At 39.4% G+C, this 24,131-nt stretch overlaps 1 long non-coding RNA gene across 1 annotated transcript in view; it reads right to left on the minus strand.

Annotated features, from left to right (window-relative positions):
* Window positions 1-2,380: 2,380 nt before the first annotated feature.
* LOC116653789 (uncharacterized) overlaps window positions 2,381-24,131 on the minus strand; it is a 36,045-nt gene continuing 14,294 nt past the window's right edge. Inside the window, exon 3 of the long non-coding RNA XR_004308244.2 lies at window positions 2,381-5,895. This is a non-coding gene — a long non-coding RNA (uncharacterized LOC116653789). The remainder of the gene's footprint in view (window positions 5,896-24,131) is intronic.

A 24,131-nucleotide genomic window follows, 5' to 3' on the forward strand; every position in this document is an offset into this window, starting at 1 on the left:
TGGGTAATTGACTTAAGATAAATTATTTCTATTTTCTCTTAAGCACAATAGCTCACCCAGTCTACACTTCCTAACTGTGTGCTAAAGATTTGATCCAAGCCAGCTCAACTAGCTATGCTTATTATTAACTTTGCTTTGTGTAAATTTGTGGATTTAATAACAGAGGAGTTTGGGAAGCAGACCGTCCAGCAAGCTCTGCACTGCTGACAGGCCAGCTGCCACAGGCTGCAAAGCAAGTACAAGAAACCTTCATAGGCTTATAGGGAATAGCAGGTTCAGAGAGAAAGCCCTAATTAGTTAGAAGATGGCTTGTACCCTGAAGCACAGGAGACATTCTAAGGTAATTAAATATAAAGAAAATTAGCATGTAGTTCATGAACCACACAAGCAGGACGAAACAATGCCTGGTAGCACTGAATTGAACTATTCTGGTCGCACAAAAATTAATACTTCTCTTATTAACGTGATCTTTTTCTCAGCCCCAATTTAAGACTGCAAGAATAGAAGTAAGGAGGAGAATTCAAGAGCAATCACTATAGACACCAATATTTGCCAGCAACAAATGCAGCCTGGGGGGAGAGCAGACACAGCAACTGCTATACAGCCCTGAGCAGGTGCCTGCGGGTGGACGTGGGGCTGGTCGCTGCTCCTGCCTCTGCCAAAACCCCTGGCAAACATTCCGGTGTGCCAGATGGTCTGCACTTCAAAGGAGAAGGTAAAAAGGCCAGTATAAGCCAGTACAACACAAGAGTTAAAGTACATGTAATACAGATCATTGAGAAAAATAACGGCATCACAATTGCAAATTCATATCTCCCCACTGCCCCACTGATGATAATTCAGAAATAAGCATCAGTGCATGTTAAAAGGAAATACAGAGTAAATTCAGAACTGTATTAAAGACCAGCAGTGAGCATCAGTATGCTGGGTTTTCCCAAGTCACATTACATTTTGCAAGAATGAGAGGTTTACTCGTAAGTTTTTCTAAATTTCCTTTATCCCCTCTAAGATGAAGCCATCTTTTTTCATGGGCTAAAATGTCTCAGCAGAAAAGAACCTGAACAAATCCTCCTTTCTTTTTCCTACCAGGAACTGTGGGTGCTTGCACTTCATGCTATGATATCCATCCCACTTTTATACTTCAGCATGCACAGCAATCTATCTCTACCTGTAAAACATTCTAATCCTCATCTCTGTTGAGAATGCTTCCTAATCTCTATCATTGTATCTGTCCAATAACATCGATTATTTTTAGCCCTGCTATTATTTTTCAAACTGTAAATCAGCTCACCGTTGAGACTCTACGTGAGGTACAGTCTCCTACAGTCCTTTCCTGTTTCTCTTTGCAACTAAGTTTTTTACTTTTTTCCTTAGCATTGGCCATAGCCTCCAGCTTTAGTTTCAGACCCTTCTTCCACACGAGCATCTCTCTCACACTTTGACTCCATAAGAAGTGGCCTTGGTGACTCTGATGAGACTCAGCCTGGGGAGACTGAGCTTTGCTGGGTGACTATTCCTTCTGCTTCAAGTAGAAAGGCTTGAGACCTTTGGGAAAGGACAAGAGCTAATTTCAAAATCTCAGTATTTTTCCCAGAGACACAATTCCTATTTTGTACCCAGCCATAATTTATAAACAGAGTGACAAAACCAAGGGAGCCTTGTGAAGGCAGAGCTGCGTGATTACCTCCCAAGGTCTGGCAGACAGGCTGTTCTCCTGCTCCTGTTATCTGATACAGAAAAAGAGCACACTCAGTTAATCCCCGCTGGCAGCTAGCATTTCAGTTTCTGGGTCTGGTGGCAACACAAGGCATCTAATGCCCCTCTAAATGCCTAGGAGGTTTGTGTGAAAAGAAATATGGGCACCTAACTGGAAAAAAAAGCAATACAGAGCTATAAATCCCAAGTTAAATTAGGAAAGACCTCACACAGCACTGCAGGCAAAGAAAAAGTAAATGTGTGTATAAATGGTGACAAGTTACATGTTTACAGCCACTCATCTTTGAGTAGTCTAGCCTTTCTTCAATAAATATGCACAGCTTTTTATATACGCCCATGCAGTCAATACAAGGCGATCAATAACACTGTTCAAACAGAAGATAGCAAACCTGAATGAGTAATTTTTTCAGGAGTTTATCAAACCATGAACACAAAAGTCACGGTATTGTCTTATAAAGCTCTACATAACTTGCGTAAATTAGGAATGTCATTGCAAAGTCACATGTAAGCTAGAACCCACCCTGGGTAATTAGAGAAGACTTTTATTCAGATGACCTGTGCTGCTGGCCACAGGACCTCAGGTCAGGCCCCTTGGGGTATGCTCAGCCCCTCTCTGTGGGTCACAGCCCAGGCAGAGGCACCATCACCAAGCTCTTGCTGGGCAGGGCAAAACACCATTTCTACTTGCCTTCTAACCCAAAAAATAGTTTATAGCAGTTTACATTTCTGAGGCTATCATAGCAAGGAAAAGTGCCAGAAAGTTAGTGTTTTTTTAAATGAAAGCCTACTTTATATGTTTAGCTTCTCCAAATAAATGCAGCCTACATTGTGTTTTGAGAGGCCTAAAGTCTAGCTCTGCAAAGTGAGAGAAAAACTCTGGGCCTAAATCTTCTTGAAATATATGCTGAATGTCTGAGATTAGTGGTGGAAATGTGCCATAATATGCGTCAATCTAATTTTGGAAGCAAAATGTCCAACCGAATGGCATATTGCTAATTTTTTCTTCTTCTCTGTGATTCTATGCAAATCCTGTCATTTCCCCCATCCTGGAGTTGTCTGCAGCCATCAGAAATGCTGACTTCTGTGCATTTAGCATTTGTGTGAGCTTGACAAGAGCCAGCACTTCTGATCAGTGCCAGTGCTGCTGAGAGAGAACTTGGCAAGATTAACAGGCTACAGGAGTTTGCACCTCTCTTTTCTTACCCTTCTCCCTTTTACTGTCTCTGTAAAACATCCCAGGCCGTTGTTTGCTCTTTCTGCCACTACTTCATTAACCTCATTAACAGCAGGAAACAAAGAAATCAAGACAGTTCTTAATACACCAGACTTTCAGATAGGCCTGCTGCAGTTTTATCTGTGTGCAACAAGATGCCGTAAGAGAAAAAAAAAAAAAAACAAAAAACCATCACTTTAGATAAATTAATCTCTGAGAGTCAGAAACCAGAAACAAAGTTAAAGCGTGATTTTAAAAAGCCTTGTTAGTATTTGCATCAGCTTTGTATTTTTGAGGGGGAAAAAGCATTTTCACTGTTAAGCATTCAAGATTTAATATTTTAGCATGACACTTGTACATAGTGACATAACAGAGTCATTAAATATTAACATCTTGGATTTTGTTGTAGTTGCTGTTTGTTTGTTTGTTTTTAAGATGCTGGCCATAGCTCTTTTAGCATGTGTTTGTCTGGTTCATCAAGTTTAACAATTGCGGTGTGTCTCCGGACTGTAGGGCTAATATAATTAAATCCTATTAACACATCAGGAATAAAATCCTTTAATAGGCACACGAGGCTTTGAGAGGCAGCTCATTCCTGAGCAGATTTAATATCCTTAAATTAAGCAAGTGTGAATGGGAGGATGAATCTTATTAAAAACTTAAATCTGATTATATTTGAAAATTATTGGTTTCTTAATGTAATAAATTATCCAATACAGACTAGAACAAATAATATATCCTATCTTCACATAACTCCAGTCTATAACAAGTGACAAACGAAATTAAGAATGACTGTGGGGCAAAAAGGAAGGTCTTTTTATAAAAGTCATTTTGCATAATGAAATACTTAAATCATTTTAACAAACACTGGGGGAGGGGATAGAAGATATATGCGCAGATGAGGGCATTAGAACAGGACTCATTTTTCCTCTTCAAAAACTGAATACAAAGATAGTAGTATTGTTGTCTTTTTTCCTCTAAAAATGCCATTCTGACGAATTTGTTGTAAATTTTGAAAAGAAAAGCTGAAGCTTATGTTGGTGGGAGCTGATTCCTTTTCCAGAAGGCTAATGCAAATGTAAACCATCTGCCACACATTCTGCTGATAAAGCTGTACTTCCGAACAATGGACCAACAGCACTGGAATACTAAAACATTAGCTCAACATTAGGAAAAAGTTTTGAGAGAGATTATAACTTCCAGAAAATGTAGGAAATTGTAGGTATTTTTTACTGTTCTTTCACCCAAAGAGGAAATGGACAGTTGTGTGCATAAACATATATAAAATATATATCTGAAAATAACGCCCCCTACTTATTTCCATGGAAACTACAACAGATACAAAGACCACAATAAAACCATTAGATAAAGCAAATTCTCAGATACAAAACACTATTTCTCAACATAGCCACCACCATTAGTTGAGCATTTTCTTCAGTAATGAACAAGAGCCTGCGTGAAGCACTCATAAAAATCTGCACCAGTGGACATGACCCACTGCCACTGTAACCACCATTAAAATGCACCATCCACAGCCTCACTGTGTTCACATCCACTGATTGGTTTCCAAAATCATTCAGCAAGTGGTGATGAACATCAGTGGGTGCCATTTTTTTCCACGTGGAGGAATTCAGGTACACACCTTTGCTTCATATACACTTCTGTGTCAAACACCATTTAGTCAGACTGCCCCTCTGCTGCCATCTGTCACACGGCAATAAAACGGGAAGGTTCAGCCTCTACTGCCATAACATCAACGTCTGCCTCTGACATCATTGGCCAACATCATAAAATAGGAGGCATTACTTTCACAGCAGCCCTCATATGTATATACACACAGACACTTTGTATGTACAGAATATAAATCATGAACACTGAATAAGAGGTAAGGGCGACAACAGGATCCCCCTGATAACGTGTACAGTACAAGTAAACAAAGAGTTCATAGCTCACAAATACCATGGCTACTTCGAATGAAGACTTGAATCCTTGAATTGTGAACGTCTTCCTTCTAGCACTGGGTCATTGCAACATGTTGACAAGTATTAGTCAAACAAGCAGTAATGTGATTGGCAGTAGTCTGAGGTCTTTTCAGAAGCAATACTGATTATCAGGACAGTAGTTGTCATCCAAACACTAATGAATCTAAAGGAAAGACCCAGTGGATTTCTAATCCAGACCTACGTGACAAATCTGTGAGTGGAAGAACCAAGAACCAGAAAGCTTTACTTCTAAATCGGGTTAACAAAATTGTTTTCTATAAGCATATGCAAGCAAAAATAGTTAACCTGAGGAGAATGCCACAAAGATGTCTTTTTTAATACATTTGGGTAGTAATGGTAATGGGAGGACATTTGGACCAGGTGACCTTGTAGGTCCTTTCCAACCTTGTGATTCTATGATTTAAATGTACACAATTGATTAAATATCATGCACAGAATGGTCTGTTATATTATTTTGATGGAGGTTGACACCAGGGTAAAAACCTCTAGAGAAAAAGCTTATGGTGCAGCTAACATGTAATGCAGCAGCTTAAAACTCTTCCACTATTTCACTGCTGAGCAATATTCTTGAGTGCATTCTAGGTGTGTATGCATTACTAAGTATGTATGCATCGTAACAACAGATCTGGATATAATGTAATGTGACATGTGACCCTAAAATGCTAATGATCTAACCAGAAAACTTCCATAGCCACGAGTTCCCTTAACTGTATTGATTATTCAAGCATCAAGGTGGAGATGAGAAGATAAACAATGTAATCACAAGTTAAAATTTCTCTAAAATGCCACTAATGCAAGAAAAAACATATTATTATTTTTCTTACCTGCCTACTAGAGCTGATGTTGTGTCAAGCTGTAAGCAGGGACCAGTAAAAGGAGTCCTCAATATCCCAAATCTCAGAGATATTTACATAGTTCTATAAGTCCACCTACACATGCACTTCTTCCATCATTTGAACGTCTCTTTAAGAAAAAAAAAAAAAAGAATGTCATTTAATTGCAGAAAAACACGCATAATTATGACTTCTTTAACAGTAGTTGTCTTGCATTTACTAAAATGTCAGCTTGAAAATCACTATTAGTCTTGCTGCAATTACTGCCTCAAGTTGTGTGTTTGTTTTACATTACCACTAATTTTCTCCCTCTTTTTTTTTTCTTTTTTTTTCTTTAAGTAAAATAACTAATACATCTGTGTTTAGTACACAAAATGGGTTACTCTAGAATAAGTAAATTAATTCTTCCCCCACCTTTGATGTTAGTACTCATTTATCTTTAAATCTGGAGGGGGAAGGGGGAAGGAAAAAAAGCAGGAGTTCTGGTTGTTTCTTAGATGGATGACAGATTTTGTTCTAATTAATCTAGAGCACTGTGTATAGAAAAGACTGCAAAAGCAAACATGTCTATTAACAAAAAGCAGTGATTACTGCTTGGCACTTAGCCAGTAACTCTACATAAGCAATGAATTGATGCCTGCAACTGTCTCAGTGCCATATGGGTTCTGCTGTAGCAATGAATTGGATCCAATGCAAGGTTAAGATGTGTCAGATTTAACTGGGGTTTAATTGATACTGGTAAAGAGGCTCTAAATAAAGAAACAGTGTGTGTGCTATTAGAAACAGGATGCATGTCAGCCTACATCCCCCAGCTTGTTGGCAACAAAACTGTGTTGAGATATCCAAATGAGTTTCCAAACTCTTTTTTTCCTCAAATCAAAGAAAAGAAAGAGACAGAGACAACAAAAACTCTGGGTTAACAAGCTTACTAGTGCTTAGTTGGAAAGACAGACCACTAGTCAGGTGTACAGTGCTACAGTCTTCACGTATTTCTCATTTTCACATCCAAAGTCTCTTTTCACAGTGATGCTGGTCATTTTGCCCAACTGAAAATCCAAGCTAGCATCTCCATTCACTTATGAAAATAACAGGAGGGGCACAAGTTTGCACAGCTCAATATTCAAGAGCCACGAATGGCAACTTGCTTACAAGAAATATCATCTTTTCTCGAACAGAAACAACACAGTCTATGATCCCTGAACAGCCTCAGAAGTTTTTCATTCTGTGAGACTGTTATTTCTGTTCTACTGACAGCTCTGTTGCAATAAGCATTTTAAGCAAAGTGACATGTACTTGGAGCGTAAAGCTCTAAATTGTCCATTGGGGTTGGGTAAGCGCCTGGCCTGAGAACCTGGGGCTACAGGGAGTTATTCTGATCCTTTTGTACTTGGAGTAAAACAGAGATGAATAGCAGGTCAAAATTATTCATCTCTGCACCCAGACACTCTCCTCTCCTGTCCAAATGCAAACCATTTCAGTTTTAAGCCTGTGGAAGTGCTATAGAGACAGATGCTGATGTTCAAAATGCCAGCCTCCCTCTGTGGGTATTAGGTAAGGAAATTGAGACAATAAAGGGTAAAGCGACTAAGAAACAGGATTGTTTTACAGCTTGCCATTGAACTATGTTCCTCTCCTTTCCCTTCCTTGGTAAGGAAGAACATGGCAATCAGAAGAGAACTCCCAAATTTTTCCACAGAGACATTCAGCACCCCACTGGCCACAGTCCAGAGCAACCTGCTGCAGCTGGCCCAGTGGTTCCATAAGTTAGCATCCTTTTAACACCGAGCCTGATCTTACCTTTCATGAAAAAAGATTTTTTAAAAAAATAGTAAGTTAAAATATGAAACTGAGGTATTTTTAAGACTCCCCGTCTTCCACGTGTTACATTTCTGAAGATATACTGCTTTCATTCTAACTGTTGCTCATGCTCAAGTGGCAGCAGCCCATAAATATCTCTAGCTACCTTTCCTTAAAACCACTTTGATTTACTTCCTTCAAAAAGAAAAAAGAAAGAAACCTCCCATGCTGAGCCTGTGCTGAACCTCTGCTAGCTCAACTACATCCATCTTTAAAATATATATATAATATTTATATATAAATGTATATATATAATTATTATTATTTTGAATGAGGCCACCTTTCACTTTGTATTTAAGCAATCCCTGGCATAGTGAGGTCAAAGTTGAAAGCCAGAACCTCTAGGCACTTCCCTACCAGTAACAATGGTATGATACTTTATTCTAACAACAGCCTTGAATCTCTTCAACACCACCTTCCATCTGCCTCCCAGACCGGTATACTACCAGTAGTGTTTAAAACCAGTTTCACATCTATACATCAAATGGTATCCATAGCCATTATATGATGCCATATAGACTGTTTCCTCAACATTAGATTTGTGCAATATTCTATATCTGTTCAGACAGGTTTTTATTATAATGTGTTATTGCACAACTAACTTATTTTTTATAATCATTTTGCTGCAATTTCAGTACATTTCACCAGCAGTGGAAAATGTTTTCTAGTAATTGTAATGATTTCTTTTCACTTGGCTTTGCTGGCAGTGTTCTAATCCCATAGGTAGCTTTTTGCATTGTTTTTAACCCTGCAGGGAGTAATGACTGTGTGACATATTCTGCAAAGGAACCATTTACAGTAAAAGGACATTTCTGCATTACTTATGTTAAGGAACAAAGACAAAAAACAAGACAGGGAAATAGAGTAAAATCAACTGTATCTATATAGCTAATGTTTGATATTTGTCAGAAAGACATAACAGAGTTGTTGTTCTCTCCATGCAGACAGTGGAATCAATACAGTTCTACAAATAAACGTATGACAAAGAAGAAAAAGTTGTTTGTTGCTTATTAATGTTCAGTAATACTATGTGCTCTATATATTTCAAGCAAAATATAAACTCTAGTCTCACTCTGCAAGAAACACAATGAAAGAAATATTTACTAGTGTATCTTTAATGCCCCACTTACTATCTTGTCTGAAAAGTAGGAGCTTGATTTTCTTCCTCTGTCCTTTCAGACGATGTGTGTGTCTGAGAGACAAGATTGCCATGTTACTGCCAATTCTCTAATACACCGTCTCGTACATGGGAAATCAGTATGGAACACTGCACTCGCATCTCCAGTAACTTTTTACAGCCTTTAAATTGCCAGTCTTCTGACTACATTTCTTCAAACAATATTGCCATCTGACTGATATCAATCAAATGTATTGCCCTTTGATGTCAGAACTCACAGAGTCATCCCACTTGACTGAATTTTGATTACCTCTATATTCAGAAAAGTAATGTGTTGTTCTTAAAAAAACAAAAAACAAAAAAAACCCATAGCCACTGTTCGTATTTAATAAAAGGGATATTGACTCCTGTATTAAGAAAAAAAACACCAAAAACACAAACTTTGAGAATATCAATTTTCAAATTCCAACTCTGTGTGCATTTTGTTTCCTGAGTGGAGGTAAATTTTTTATAGCATAGTAGGGAATGGGTAATAAACATTTAGAGATTTAACCTCTAATACCTGTGGTCATCTGTTGTGGCCCAGATTTCATACATCCTTCCAGCCCTGAAGTATGATTACAGAAGGGGACATAAACACCCTTTTGTGGTGTCCGATTCTACTTCAAATGCATCATAGCAGGAGAGACACTAGCATCCTTTTTTTTTTTTCTTTTAATCAGTTGTATGTTGAAGCGAGATTCAAAGATAGAATCCTTTGCTCAACAGGGAACAATTCAGAGATCAAATTTCCTATTGTTTAAGTCAGTTGCAAAATCCTACAGAATCAGAGTCACAAAGGAAGGGAGCCCAACTAAAAGCATCAAAAACAATGATCTTAACTGCTGTATTCAGACAGCCCACGTGGAAATGAAGAGACTGGATAACTTACAATGACTCATTGCTAAGAAATGGTCTACGAAACTGTGCTGAAAGATAGTCATAACTTGAAGCTTCTCAGATGCTAGAAGTTTGGATTTTTCCATTTATACTTTTCTTATGCTTTACTTTAACCCCTGCAGTATTTGTTTCCTGTGTTCTCTTTGCTTCAGTGAAGAAAAAAATAATAAGCAAAAAAGCAATTGCAAAAATCAGATTCCTTTCTATCATCTCCATCCTGCATCCCGCACTTAGTGAAGAGCCTGCAGGTGCTCTGACTTCAGCTCTCACCTTGTCAACTTCTATAGGAATCCATTATTTGAGAAAAAATTCTGCTCTCCCAGATGACGTGCTTTGCCCATCACTCAAGGAATGGATCTACCACCCTCACAAGAACCCCTCACCTCTTCAGATACCACATGCAAGCATCAGCAGCAATCCCCAAAAAGAGCAGTTTCCACAGAAGACAGCTCATCCTTTCCTCAGATACACACAATGTGAGGCTAGAAAAATTCACTGCAGCCTTAAATGATTAAAGTGCTGAGAAGATGGGAGAGATTTTAGCTATAAAGGGGAGGCAAACCAAGTCTCCATCAGGTGGAAATGGTTCCCAGATAATGGAACTAAAAGGTTTGGTTTTGAAAGACCCTGTCTGAAGGATAAACCTGAAATTCAAATTTTTCTAGAGAACAATGATACACTGATTATAATAAAAACCTCTGTTTTTGAAAACCATTCCTGTTAAATATTTGTGAATCTGGGAGGCAAGTTGAGATGCGTACAGAAGACCCCTCCTCACAATCTGCGATGGCAGGTTTCTGGGAGATCAGAAGCTGTGTGTAGTGTCAATGTTCTCCTGCTGAACTGTGCAGTGCCTCCAGCCTGAGCTGCCCAGGCTGGCTGCCTAAAAAAATTCTACAGACAAGAAAGCTGATACCCAGCAAGTGGCTCACACATTAACACCACACAGGATTGCACTGTCCCTCTGACTCCCATATTTTTTCAACAAATACACCGCTCATCACGCATCAATTCATCCAGTGTTACTGTATGCAATATTTCTTTTGGTCTTTATTTTTTCCCACCTCTACTCCCTCAAATGTAAATAGGGTAGGATTCTCAATAAAAGTCAACTAGAAATCAAATTGAAGTTAATGATTAATTGCAATAGGAACAAAGTTACACAGTTCCTAAGGACTTTTGAAGATGCCACCCTTACAATCAAAGAAGCTTTTGAATTCAAAACACTGGCTGGAAAAAGAAAGCACATAAGCAGCAGCTTCTCTAGGTTCCTTTTGGCCTCTTAAGTAATTGAATGGATACTAACCATTCTCAATTTGGCTTAGGTATGCCTGTGTTACTATACCCTCTCCAGCCTCTTAGGAACCCTAAATTACCACTTCCTGTTGTATGTATTTCTGTTGAAAGTGTTGACTGTCTTTTGCTTATGTCTCTCATGAAAATTCTAGTCTTTTGCAATGTTTAGCTTTTGCTGCACTCTCACTCCATCACTGTTGCCAATACATAAAGTTCCTTGGCACATCAGGGCAGACAAACTGTTTCTCTGGATGGCTCATTTTTCCAGAAATGACATGTGTCACAAAGCACCTCAAACTCCTTAAACCCTGCATCCATCCAAGCCATTCAATATATTCCGGTGCCCTTGTATACAACCTTCAGGCTTTGAGAAAAAGAATTAACTTTCATCGAATCAGTCCTCAGTATTCCTAGCATAACAGACTGTACTGTCACACCTAAAGCCTCTGCTTCTTCAAACAGCCTCCTCACCCTTTGTGCAGGGGTGGGGGGGAAGGATGCCACCTCCTTTCTCAATTCTCACCCTCAGAATAAGCATGAGCATTTATGGAGGTAGCAAAACCTTATGCTGTCAGAATTATGTTCTCTTTCTGCTGGAAGCAGGCACTCCAAACACTCGCAACATCATTTTCCATTTCTGTGCCAAGCTCACTGCCCCAGCCAGCTTTCTCTGAGCCTGATCAAGGAGCGAGACTGGCTCCAGGCTACACATAATTCTTAAACTTGTACTTTAAAGAACGATTTTAACAGAAAAGGGTGTTTTTTGTTTGTTTGTTTTTCCAAATGAATCTGAATGGCTTATGGTGACACATATTTCTACGGGCTAGCTACACAAAAATATTAGCTCTCAGATGTTACAATACCTGGTAATGCCAGACACAAAAACTAGATTTACACCTGTATGGATATTTTGTATCTCTGTTAATCTCCTGCGGCTGTTTGCCTTTTCTAAGGCCCTTACAATTGCGAGCCCCGCCTATAACACAACATTTAGTACAATAAGGAGAGGTGCATCAGTATGAATTCAGTTTGCTTCATCAAAAGTGTTGTACTCACAGACATAGACTCCCATCCCCAAAGGAGGCATTGCACGCATTCAGCTCCCAGATGCTTCCATACCACCCCACTGAGCAGAGAAACCAGAGAGCAGCACAGCAGGGAGATGAGCAGAGCAGAGCTCAGTGTCAGCACCAGCCATCATAGCCCACACCTGGCAACGGCCCTGGAGCACAGCAGGAACATGCACCTGCCCCACTCAAGGAGCACCACAGTGCTCAATGATTGCATTAGGAAAAGGACTTCCACCTGGAAGCAAGAAAGGCTTTACTGTTACAAGACTGTTACACTTCCTGTTTCCCCTGCTTGTCGCTGACCAAGCCTCTCTTCTCTCTTTTTAATCTAGGAATGCTTCTTAGCATAAATAAAGAAAAATAGAGAGAGTCTAAGCATCAAAATCCTGCAAGCTGTAACCACACCTATGAAGACTTTAACAGATAGCGTAAAAGAGCTCATGAATGACAGTAAGCAAAGCACAAAAGTGACAGAAGTGGTGTCTACAGAATCAAGACTCCGATTTTGGCACTTCTTCTTAAAAGCACGTCACAAGAAGGTTGTGCCAGCAGTGATGAGAGTAGAGAATATCCCTCCTCCAAGTCATAGAATAGTTATGGAATAGTTACTAATGGATGACTAGTAGATTTTGCATCATCCATTAAATAAACAAACAAATAAATGCAATTTTAGGGGCTGATCACTGTATAAAATAGCATGGAATGATAATAAGTCAACGCAGTACATCATTTCAGGACATTATCATTGCTCAGATGTTAATGACAATTAGGATATGCAGAGCTAAGCGCTTTATGGATTGGTTTAAGATACAATCCATAAATTCTCCCAGAAGGTGTTCTAGCCAGTGCAGGAATAAGGTATAAACTCAAAAAATCAAAAACCTATCTAAAGGCTGCCCATCCCCATCCATACACACAGAAATTAGGCTGGGGGTTGACTACAACAAACAGTTCTTTGCAAAACAATTCTGCTGAGAACAGAGAGGCAAGAATATAATAATGAAATTTTCTTCTGGAATTCTTTAGGTTATTAATAGAAAAATGTGGGACTAATTAAACCTATTTTGTTTGTATGGGATGGTCATTTCAGCTTTTCAGAGTACAGAATCTTAAGTTCGGAAGCTACTTGTAAGAGTTCCAAAAGTCAAGCACAAAAGAGGTTAGCACAAGAGGATACAGTACAATATTAGTTTAGCTTATGATCCAGTGCAGTGCTATTTTCTTTAAAAGCTTACACAATGCTGTATTTTGTGCTGCCGGCAAAAAGTTCTAATAATATGTTTTTAGATTGGCAGTTCTTGCTCTTGGTGTTCATTTAAAACTTGCTCATGTTTCAGAATTGGCATTTTCAAGATGACAAAGAAACAATGAACACTTTTGTATCATGGCTCATCGTGTTTTGCTGTTCTGGACCATTTCTTTCTTTCTCAATTTGATTTTTCTTAGCTGCTCAATCTTCAAACAGCTTATCTTTTAATTGTTACATTACAGCTGCACAAGAATACTACTTTGTGGATTGGCCTTGAGTATTATTTTCTTGAATTCCTGTCAGAGGGATTGACCTCCCATTCTCTTGCCTTCAGTCAATAGCATGTCACTGAGGTCTACACTGAGCCTTTCCTCTTTATATGCTTTTCCATCCTGCATTTTGTCTCAAGAGCTGCCAAAAAGCAACAGTATGTCACCTCTTACTGACAGTGCTACAGGTCTATGCATCCAGATACATGCAATATAATCATACCCTTATGCAAACATTGAGGAGTTTTACAAAACTATGTTGTTAGTAATGCTTCTTTTTAGTTCACAGCTAATGTGACAGTTATTCCCAAGAAAAATAAGTATGAAGGCTCAATTTTACCCTTCATCAATTCAGAACCAATTGTCTTATGAACTCTGTTAGGAAATATTGTTTTTTAAGGTCATGCTCCTTTGGACCAGAATTTTTGTATTTCTCTGTTACTAGTTAGGATTTCTCTCCCACCTCAGTTCACCGTGTCCAGCTCTGTAAAAATAACACAGTATTTGGAGTTTATTATTCCCCTTCTAAAAGGTTGTGTCAAAAAATAGCTTTTATAGCAATGATATACTCAGGCAGCCTAATCCATTAATTACAAAATAATTAGAATAATCAATTAAAAGATACCTGTTTGTTGTTTTAACCACAAAAACCTAGAAAAGTTTTAGCCACAAAGCATTTTAAATTAAATTAAAAAAAAAAAATAAAAAAATGAAGAACAAGTCACAGCACAGTTGGTTCTTCACTACCTTTGACAGTTCCGGTAAAGCATCTTTCTTTAGGAAAATAATTATGGACAAGACTAAAGCACTTGCTTAAATGCTGAACTTAAGCAATTCTAAGGCAGTTTTCATAAATCAACAGCCTTATGAAGGTTGGGACAATCTCTATTTTTGCTCTTCTGATTCTGGATGGAGAATATAAACCCAGTAGTCATTAGAAAATACTGCAAACTGTGGAGTAATGAAAACTAAATATCGATAGGAGGAATTTACCAGCTTCTGTTTCAGGCTACGTAATGTACTCACATCTCATTCATACAAAGCACATGAATCTGCCCATTTTATTCATTATTAAGTCACTGTTTTAAAGACTTTCTAGAATTTTTTACAAGGAAGATGCAGTTTCAAACTCAACCTACTTCATGCCATCCCTTTGCCACATGGAGCACCACAGCAGCTCCTGGAGATCTTCATCCCTTGCAGCAGGCTCAGCCAACTCCTGAACAGGTACATTAAAGCTTGCAAGAAAAGGGTTACATATGGCTCTGAGTATTGACATGAAGATAGAATTATTTGAACACTTGCATACATGTGCAGTGATGTGCTGAAAGAGCCAACAGTTCTATTTAAAATTTTACTCCCTTCTCATATCACCTCCAAGGAGGCAGGATAATAGAGATATCTGCAAAGGGGGAGCAAGAGATCTTTACAGATCCTCTTGCCCAGCAGTAATTTACTGCCTTTACATCCCATCCTGATGGCTGGTTGCTTCCTTCATCACCACTGTGCTTTTTCCATTATGACAGAAAATGATGAAGCAAGAGGAAAAGACCTGCAATCACAAAGCAGCCCAGCGATAGCCCGGCTAATAACATAAAATAAAACGCATTGTGCTTCCCTGCTCCTGTGAGAGAAAATGATGAAGCACAAACTCAGCTCTCATCATTCAGTAGTTTGGCTTACGAGAGGGGAAAAGAAGATACCACATGACTGGTAAGATTTTGGACTAGGTCACTGTGATTGTTCTATTTTCAGTATTACATAACTGACTATTTTTGAGTCTGTCTTTGTAGCCTGACCTGTGAAGTCATTGGATCTGTGAAAAGGAAAGGGGAAGTACAATATCTGACAATACTTGAGATCCTCAGTGAGCAGAAATACCATCATGTTTCAGGAAGTTCATACTAGTACCATTCTGCATGTGGATTATCCCCTCTAGTAATTCATAACCAAACTTCTGCCTGTTGACTTTTCTACGTTACAGGAAATACACTGACTGTAGCAATGTGGGAAGGATGGTAGCTTTCTTCTGTTCACTGCTTCATTACAAGTCTGCTCAAAACAGTGGTAGCTTTAACGTGTTTAGTCTTTTTCCAAATGCTAAACTGTTAGAAATATGTTTATTTAAATAATATCTTTGTAGTCTACTTCCCAATCACTCAGTAAAAATATTCCTTTGTCAAATCGATTTTTATCTGTTGTTTTCCCCAGAAGAATGAATAAACAAAAAGCAGGAGGACAAAAGGAAAGGCTTGAAAGGCTCTGACTTCTCTAACTTTCAACAATTTATTGCCCCTTGTCATCTTTACTGATAACGGCTGGGTTTTGTAATTCAAACTTTTATTTATTCCTTAAGCAGTCTGACTGCGTGGGGAAATATATGAGAGCACCAGAACCAGCCCAGAAAGCCAGACAGTCTGCCACAGCTCCTCCAGACAGAGTGCTATCCAACGTGAGGTGCAGCGCTGCCGAGTGATGGGCACCAGCGCGAGATGAGGGCACGCAGCACTGTCAGGGTCGATGACCCATGAAGCGCCATGCATGCAGATGTGCAGAGCATTCTGCAACAGCAGGCAGAATGTGACAGGAGACTTTTAGTCACACATGATTTGTGTACTGATTTAAACAATAATTGCTCAGCTATCCTCTACCCAGCCAGCACCACGGGGTTCACTGGGCTTCTGAAGTAAGTAGAAGTTTTATCTCTCTATTACTCCCTCTCCAAGTGCTCCATCTGTATGAAAAGTGATTACTTTCAGAACTGCAGTCTAAGATGTCTACAGCTATCATGCCAAAGACATCACCAGACTTCCCTCTCTTTCATTCCTATCATTTTATAATTAAGTAAACAGCATTTGTTAAGAATGTTACACAGAACAGGGCACAATCAGAGCAGACAAATTATCCACATTTTTTTTCAGATTATTTTCTTCTCTCTTCAATACAGAATATTTAGCAGTTTTGCTTTTTGTGTTATCTCTACTTTACTGTGTAAACTGAGACAACATGTTCTTTGCTATTTTACAGAGGAGCTTTTGGAAAATAAGCAAAGGAATAAGACAGTTTATGTGATACAGAAGCATACAAGCCCCTGAAATTGTAGCTTCTCACATTACTGCAGGTCCACATTTCTTAGCAGCATTTTCATTTTTATCAGTATTTCATCAGAGTACAGTGACAAATGGATGTTGCATACCCCCAGGCTTGCAAGCAGTTGAGGAAAGATCTGCCATTACCAGAATATACAAACGCTAGGTCTTAATAAACACACTGTGTCATGCAGCTGTAGACCTAATATACAGACATATGTAGCAGATTAATATTGGAGGCACATGCATATTATATAACTGCGTTCTAATAATACCTTTACACCGTGATTTATTCAAACTCCATGTGATGAACTTAATTATAAATCCAGACAAATTAATAAGTGCAAAATAGTCTTCAGTTCAGAGCTGCGTACTGTGAGTGCCCTGTACAAGAGGCCAGCACCTACTTCAGTGGCTTTCTGCACAGGGGTGAATTATCTTTATAAAATCACATAATTTGGAAGGAAATAACCATCCCTGTCATGTTTATGTCTATCCAGCAAACAGAAGTTGATGATTAATGTGTAACATATTTTCCACAATGAAAGAATCCACTTATTCCATACGGTTTGATTTGCTCTCCCTTATTATTGTGCTGTAGCTTGATAGACATTGTCTATCAGGCCTGGTCTTAATCTTAGTAACTAACGCAGCTCCTGAAATACCTGGGCTTCACACAAGCCAGTGGTATTTGTATAAAGCCACGTTACCAGATGCTGCAGAAACAGAGCTGCTTCCTGCAGCCAGGCTGCCCTTTTTAAAAAAAAGCTCACTATTTTCTCTTTTAGGGAGAAATATAATCAAGGTAAGATACCAGAATCCATCTTGCAAAGTGATATCAATCACATAACTTTATGGCAGCAGCTTTATTTCCTGTCAGTTCCCAACAGAGCAGATCGCAAGGTGCTTGCTCTCAAAATTGGTCCAGCTGATTTTCTTTATAAGGTTTTCCAATGCAACCAAGAATGAAGACTCTCCTCTGCTCAGAATAACCTAGATGGCCTTTGGCTGGAAACACAGATCCTAGTCACCATCTCCAGGGTAACATGCAGTGAGCTCTCCCAGCCCCTCCTCTGTAGCTACTCCATTGCTGTGTGTAACTAACCAGGCACTGGCACAGCCCAAGGATCTGTGTGGCAATGCACAGGGCACCAGCAATTTCCCAGACAAGGATTCACTGGATAGAAGGACTTGGGGGAAAACCAGCTCCTGTATCATGCCTGCAGATCAGGAGGGGATCTTCCCTGTACACCTCACATTGCTCCTGGTGACACATTCATCCACTCCTGAAAACAGCTGAGATGCATAGCATTTCCTAGCAGGTCATGTCCATGTGCTGGGCGCTCACCATGGACAACTAAACCTCCATTATCCCCTCCATCACCTTCCCATCCTCCGTACCTTTTCAGTTGTTTCTGTCCTGAGTTCTCTCATCAAACTGCCTTGCTTCTCTCCCTTCTTACCATCCACACTCAGCTGCAGGGGAAAAGCAGCACAAGCAGCGACCTGTAGGAAGGCTCCTGCCTTTCAAAGCAGACCAGCATGTACAATCCAAGGCTCACAAGCCAAATTCAATGTGAATATTGCCATCTACTTAGTTATGACACGTGACTAAGTAACAACAACAACAAAGTACTATCATCACTCTAATGTGATTTTTAAAAAACTTGTTGAATGGGGACAGCTTTCCAATAGTCACTACATGGCCCTCCTATCAGAACAGAAGCACTTATTCCCTGCAATTTATTACTTGAAATGGGATAAACGATAGGAAATCTCTTGAGTCACAACATTTAAGAGCCTCAGTACAAAGCAGTGTTTGTTTGGAAAATAAGATTACAACATATACAGTGATTCATAAATATTTGCATTTTATAATTGATTCTACAAGTGAGTTGGCAAGTTAAACCACACAGGAATGCAGTTCTCCCCCTACAAACAGCTTGAGGTGCAGAATTCTAACTAGTTTCATTCTAATTGTCTGGAAGCTATGGTCACTTTTTTTCTCTCACAGCTCCTTTCTTGTGACATGCAAGGGAAAAAAAAATTACTCATTTTTTACCTGCCTGTTTTCTTACTTGGAGCTGTGTGCATTAGCTGCGAAAAACAGACATTCCCAAAAACCAACCAGTCTGGCAAGAATAAGGCAATGGTCCATTTAAAAATAGAGACAATGTTTCAGATTCCTGCAGTTTCTCCCTTGTACCTTCTAAGTGTCTATACTTAAGGCTATGCTGCCACAAAGAGGCAACCTGCTCTGGCTCTCTCTGCGCACAGGAATTCAGCCACTGAATTCCAGGCAGGGGAACAAGCAGGCTTAGAAATACTACTTAGTTTATTTGCTATTTATTTTAAAGAAGTCCCTATAATACTGGGGAAAACAGCATATGCTTAATTAGGCTGTGACACCAGGATAATACATACCTCCACGGTATGGATGCATCTCCTGAACTCCTGAACCCAGGAGTGCCATCCCGGCGGCTCTTCTCATCCTACGTGACCTAAAGTAACTGAAGACTGGAAATCCCTTCCTGACTGCTGAATGGCAAATCAAGAGTGTGTGGAGAGAAACTACAGAGTCGCTTCTCTCTCCTTCTTCATGAGTCATGAAAGGATGTTGGGGGGGGTTCTTCAGAATGCAAGAAAATAAAAGGAAAAAAGAAAAAACCCAGTCACAAAACAACAGCTATGCAGCAGCCCAAAAGGGAGCAGGTCAATCTGGCACTGCACAAAGCATTGATGGCATTGTATGGAGAACAAAGACATCTAGGACTGGAGCTCACATCCAGATTCCCACAAGATAGTCCCCTGCTGTGCCTCGTGGGTGCCTACCTGGCAGCAAGAATGTTCACACGGGCCTGAAGCAGAAGGGTGGCCTCTCTTCTAGGAAAAGAAGAAAATGGCACACACAGAATTTTCTTTCAGATAAATCAGTGCCATACCCTCCTCTCCTCTACTCCTCATCTCATACTATTTCACACAGGCAGACACAAAACCAGGCTTTGAGGTTTTGCTCTTTGTTTGCACTCAGTTGCAGTCAGATAGGGGAGTTCTGGAAGGGAAACAGACAGTTCTGCAAATTGTCACCCTGCAGCTCCTTCCACATCAGCAAGGGAAGCTCTGTGGTCAGGACAGGTATGTTCATAAAGCAAACTATGGTGAAGTGAGAGAAGAGAAGCATATCTAAAACCGGTGGGAAATAAACACATTTATTAACATTACAAAGAAACTATCACAATTTACCTGCCACAAAACCATTCTTCCATTACTGAAAGGAAGCCAGAATGTGCTTAACACACACACCCACAATGGAATTTCTAACAAAGTTGGATCAAGTACACTCATTTAAACTGACCACAGTAGTGCTTTACTTCTCTATCTTCTCCATTTTGGACACTCACTCCTTTCTTAGCCTGTGTACCTGGCAAGCTCCCTGAGATGTCTCCCAAATTCCAGCAAGTATACCAATTTCAGATCATTTGAATGAGGCTGTTGCTAAGCAACACCTTTTCTCTCTCTCTCTCTCTTTTTTTTTTTTTTTTTTTCCTTTTTCTTTTTGTGTGTGTGTGTTTCAATTACATTAAAAAAATCCAGGATGTGCTGGAAGTGAGCAGAGAGACTGCTTCAAGTTTTACTAATGGTATCACAGAGTCTCTGCTAAAATGTCAGGGCTCCCCATTTTTTAGTTTTTATCAAAATATTGACTAAAAAAAGCTCAGGTCTACAGGAGAATAATCTGAACAATTTACTTCCTATATTTTCCTCAGTTTTCAAATAACAAACAAGCTTAGTTTTAATAGGATGTTACTAACTCATACCTACAGTTCATCCTCCACCTTGGGTCTCCAGTGTGAATCAACTTTCCTGTGTCCATTCCTTCCTTCCCACGTGGACTTATGCACAGGAAGGTGAAGGTTTAAGGGTCCTCTTCCCTTACTGAATTACTGTAAATACATGAAATCAAAAACCCATATAAGAGATGACCCAAAGCAAGTAATACAAACCTGTTTTTTTCCTTTAATTTCAACAGACTTTGGATCAGACCCTAGGAAAAGAGTCAAGCAATTTATAGATTTCCTTGCAGACACTGTTCATAAGATTATGAAGCGGTTTCTGTACAGCGACTCATTAATTTAAAAGGGTAGTTGATCCCCAAAGGGAAGACCTGCTTCAACAGGAAAGGTCTGATGTCATGACGGAATTTCATTAGTTTACCAGCTAGAAAAGATGCTAAAATAAAATGTAAATAACTAACTAATTATGCATGCACCACAAAATGGAGCTCCTCCAAAGTAATTAGAAATGTCCATAGATGGCAGGCGGAACTGTGTGCTCAGCACTGAGGGCTCGTGCTCGCCAGCTATGACAACCGAGTGATCACTGAGTCTGGGCTGCAACAGGGCAAAAAGGGACAGCATTTCATGAGTGTGTTGCTTGTGACTAAATTTAAATTAATAAAATTAAGAGAGATTGAACCAACACCAAGCCAAAACATTCTGATTCATTCTTGGCTGTCAAGAACCAACCTTAAGCAGGGCTGAAATCGTATCATAGCAGAAATAAAACTGGATTGGTTTGAACAGAACTAAACCCCAGTGAAGACAAATATAGCTCTGCACATTGCCAGTGAAAATGGTGGGAGCTACGAGTGAGGATGAATGTAGTGACAAGTCAAGAACCAACATGTTTCACCTTCCCTCCACCAATTAAAATTTTACCTTATTTTCATGCCATTATTCTACCTGTAAAACTAAGGGATTCAATGTAAACGCTTCATTATTTTTTAGAACTCCTTGTTAGACCTTTTTAATCCTTGGCACAAAAAGATGTCATTTGGAAATTATTTTCCTTCTAAGGAACATACCATCTTTGCTGAAAGATGTAGGAAACTTTCTTTGTAGGGAATACAATTATGCAGAATGGCACAAATTTTGCTGTCATTTGTAATCCTAAAACTCCTGTGGAGCTATTGAAGTTACATGGGCATTTCAGAGAAAAATCTATTTTAACTCTTATATGCTCTCCTCTTTCTTTACAGCAAGCTCTGTCACTTCCCACTCGATTCTCTGCTTAGACATTACTTCTCTGCTGTAATTTAGAGAGCCCAGTTCTGTCACAGTGGTGCAATGCTCAGCACCTGTGCTGGAGGGTTTGTAGCTGAGGCTGGGTCACATTTGCAGAACTGCCAGCAGCTGGCACAAGCAGGGCCAAGCTTTTCAGTTTATCCCTTTCCCTTTAACTAAGCCCCCCTCCATCTTGTTCAACAGTCAGCATGCTGGACAGCAGACTCCTGTCTCACTACTTCTTGGTTGGGTGCTGCAGCTGCTGCTCCCACACACTTAACATTTTTGTTGTTACACCCCAGTAAAACAAGAAACAGCCCTCAGAGCTGAGGTTCCCTGTGGCTCCACAGGATTGGCACCTGAGCCATAGACCAGTTCACCAAATTCCCTCCTCCTTTCTTATTTTCTAAGTTGTTTGAAGCTCCACTTATCACAACAGGCATTCTGGTCCAGCCAGTAGCAATGTTATGCAGCCCCACATTTGTATAACTCCTTATCAGTCACAGGTCTCTTGTCTAAACCGACCGATGTTTCCTCACCTGTGGTGTGTAACGCTTCCAGCAGCACAGCAGGCAGGCACAGCCACTGAGCACAGCATGTGGCACAGGGGCCTGCATGTGATGCCCAAGCCTCACCCATAAAGTATGGGCCATAGCATCCGTGATTGCCATGGCAACAACCTTTCCTTCTCAGGCAGAGTACACTGATAGTAGGCCCACCAACTTGCTTAGCATCAATTACTCATGAAGGCTCCTTCCCAGAAGTCATCAAAGGTGTTGCCAAACAAGCTTTTTTCAGGGTGCAGCATCAGCTAGGGAGGGTCAGGTAGACGACATCGGGATAGGGAAAGGGCAGGAAGCAAGGTGGGCTGAGGAAGGCATGGCACTGCTGCCTCCAGCCCTGCAGCATGCACACAGACATGGAAACCAGCTAAGAAGGGATGTCCCTTGCAGAAAAACATGTTGTGGAAATGCAATCACAGCTTAAACAAACCACGAATGTACAGCTAATGGAGCAGGTTGTACTGGAGCCACTACTGTGAGCATTAAAATCCATGTTTTGGTAATAACAGGTAATTTTAAAAACACCTGCATGTTTAAAAACGTCCATAGTTTGAAGCTGAGAATGGGGCATGAAGAAGGTGATAATGATAATTAAATAAAAACAAATGTTTCTGTCAAAGGTTTAGCAATGAAAAATAGTTTAATAATGCATGTTTAAGCTACACAACCTTACAGAATAATAATAATAAGCTACAAATCACATGTGTACAGAATTCAGTTACTACAAAAATTAATCAGTGTATTTACAGTCAATTACTTATTTGTCTTACTAAACCCTCCAGAAATCAACATTGCATTATTACACTAGAATCCTGTTCTGTTGAACTCCAGGGATGCACACTGGATTCTGAAAAGTCTGTAGGTTCAGAGGACAAAACGCAGTCAAATGTTTCCGGAAAGTGTTTGCTGTGCTTTTTATTTACCTTTCTGTACATGTAATCTTCAACATTTTCTCTTCTTATTTGCTTTTATTCGCTTTTTTTTCTTTCAGAAAATAAAGTGAAGGGAGAGCTGCTTCTGCTTTACAAGCTACGAGACAGGATTTGAAACATGCCATATTTTGTGTGGTCTAGCAAGATAATACTGGTTCAGGGAGCATCCTATTTGCAACTGTTTTCCTGGATAATAACAACATGCGAAAGTCTTTTATACCCAGTCATAAAGAAGGTTTGGAATCCAAATGTATAAGTACTCAAATAACTGTGCTAAAGCAGGTAAGAAAGGCTAGAGGGAAAGGAAATAACAAGAAACCACATTTGGGGAAAGGGAAAAAAAAGAAAGAGAGAAAAGAAGGAAAGAAAAGAAATAAGTGAGGGATGGCACTGCCACTGTTTTTCTAATGCAGTGAGGTGGTTTGTGAGTTTTACAGTCCTGGAAGGTAATGTTAAATTATAACCATACCTTATTGATTCATATCACTGAAGAGATTATTTAAGTTAGCTCCTACTGAGGGCTTGATATGGGAGAAGGAATACACAGGAAAGAAGGTGCTTCACTGCTTGCTATATTCTGAAAGTACTACTTAAATTACCTTCAAGTCATCAGATAATTATGAACTTTCTTTTCCTTTATATTTGTATGGAATATTTATTGAATTGCACACTGTGCTTTTACAATAAAGTGCTTTTTGCGTTGGTTTCTTTGTTCCTCCAAAATAAAACTGACAGTTATCCTTTTATAAGCTATTCTGAGAACATTTTTCTCTTCTTTGAAACTGATTGATGCACTACTTTAAATGTTCCTGCAAATATCGTTTCAATTCAAGTTTCTGCATAATGTAATAAGAAGATAAAAGAATTCTATACTTCAACAAGAGACATTACAAAGCAACTAGAGACATTATCAAGGGCATTA

The sequence above is a fragment of the Coturnix japonica genome, chromosome 11 (assembly GCF_054131305.1).
Source record: "Coturnix japonica strain WE chromosome 11, WE-NBRP24, whole genome shotgun sequence".
NCBI lineage: Eukaryota > Metazoa > Chordata > Aves > Galliformes > Phasianidae > Coturnix > Coturnix japonica.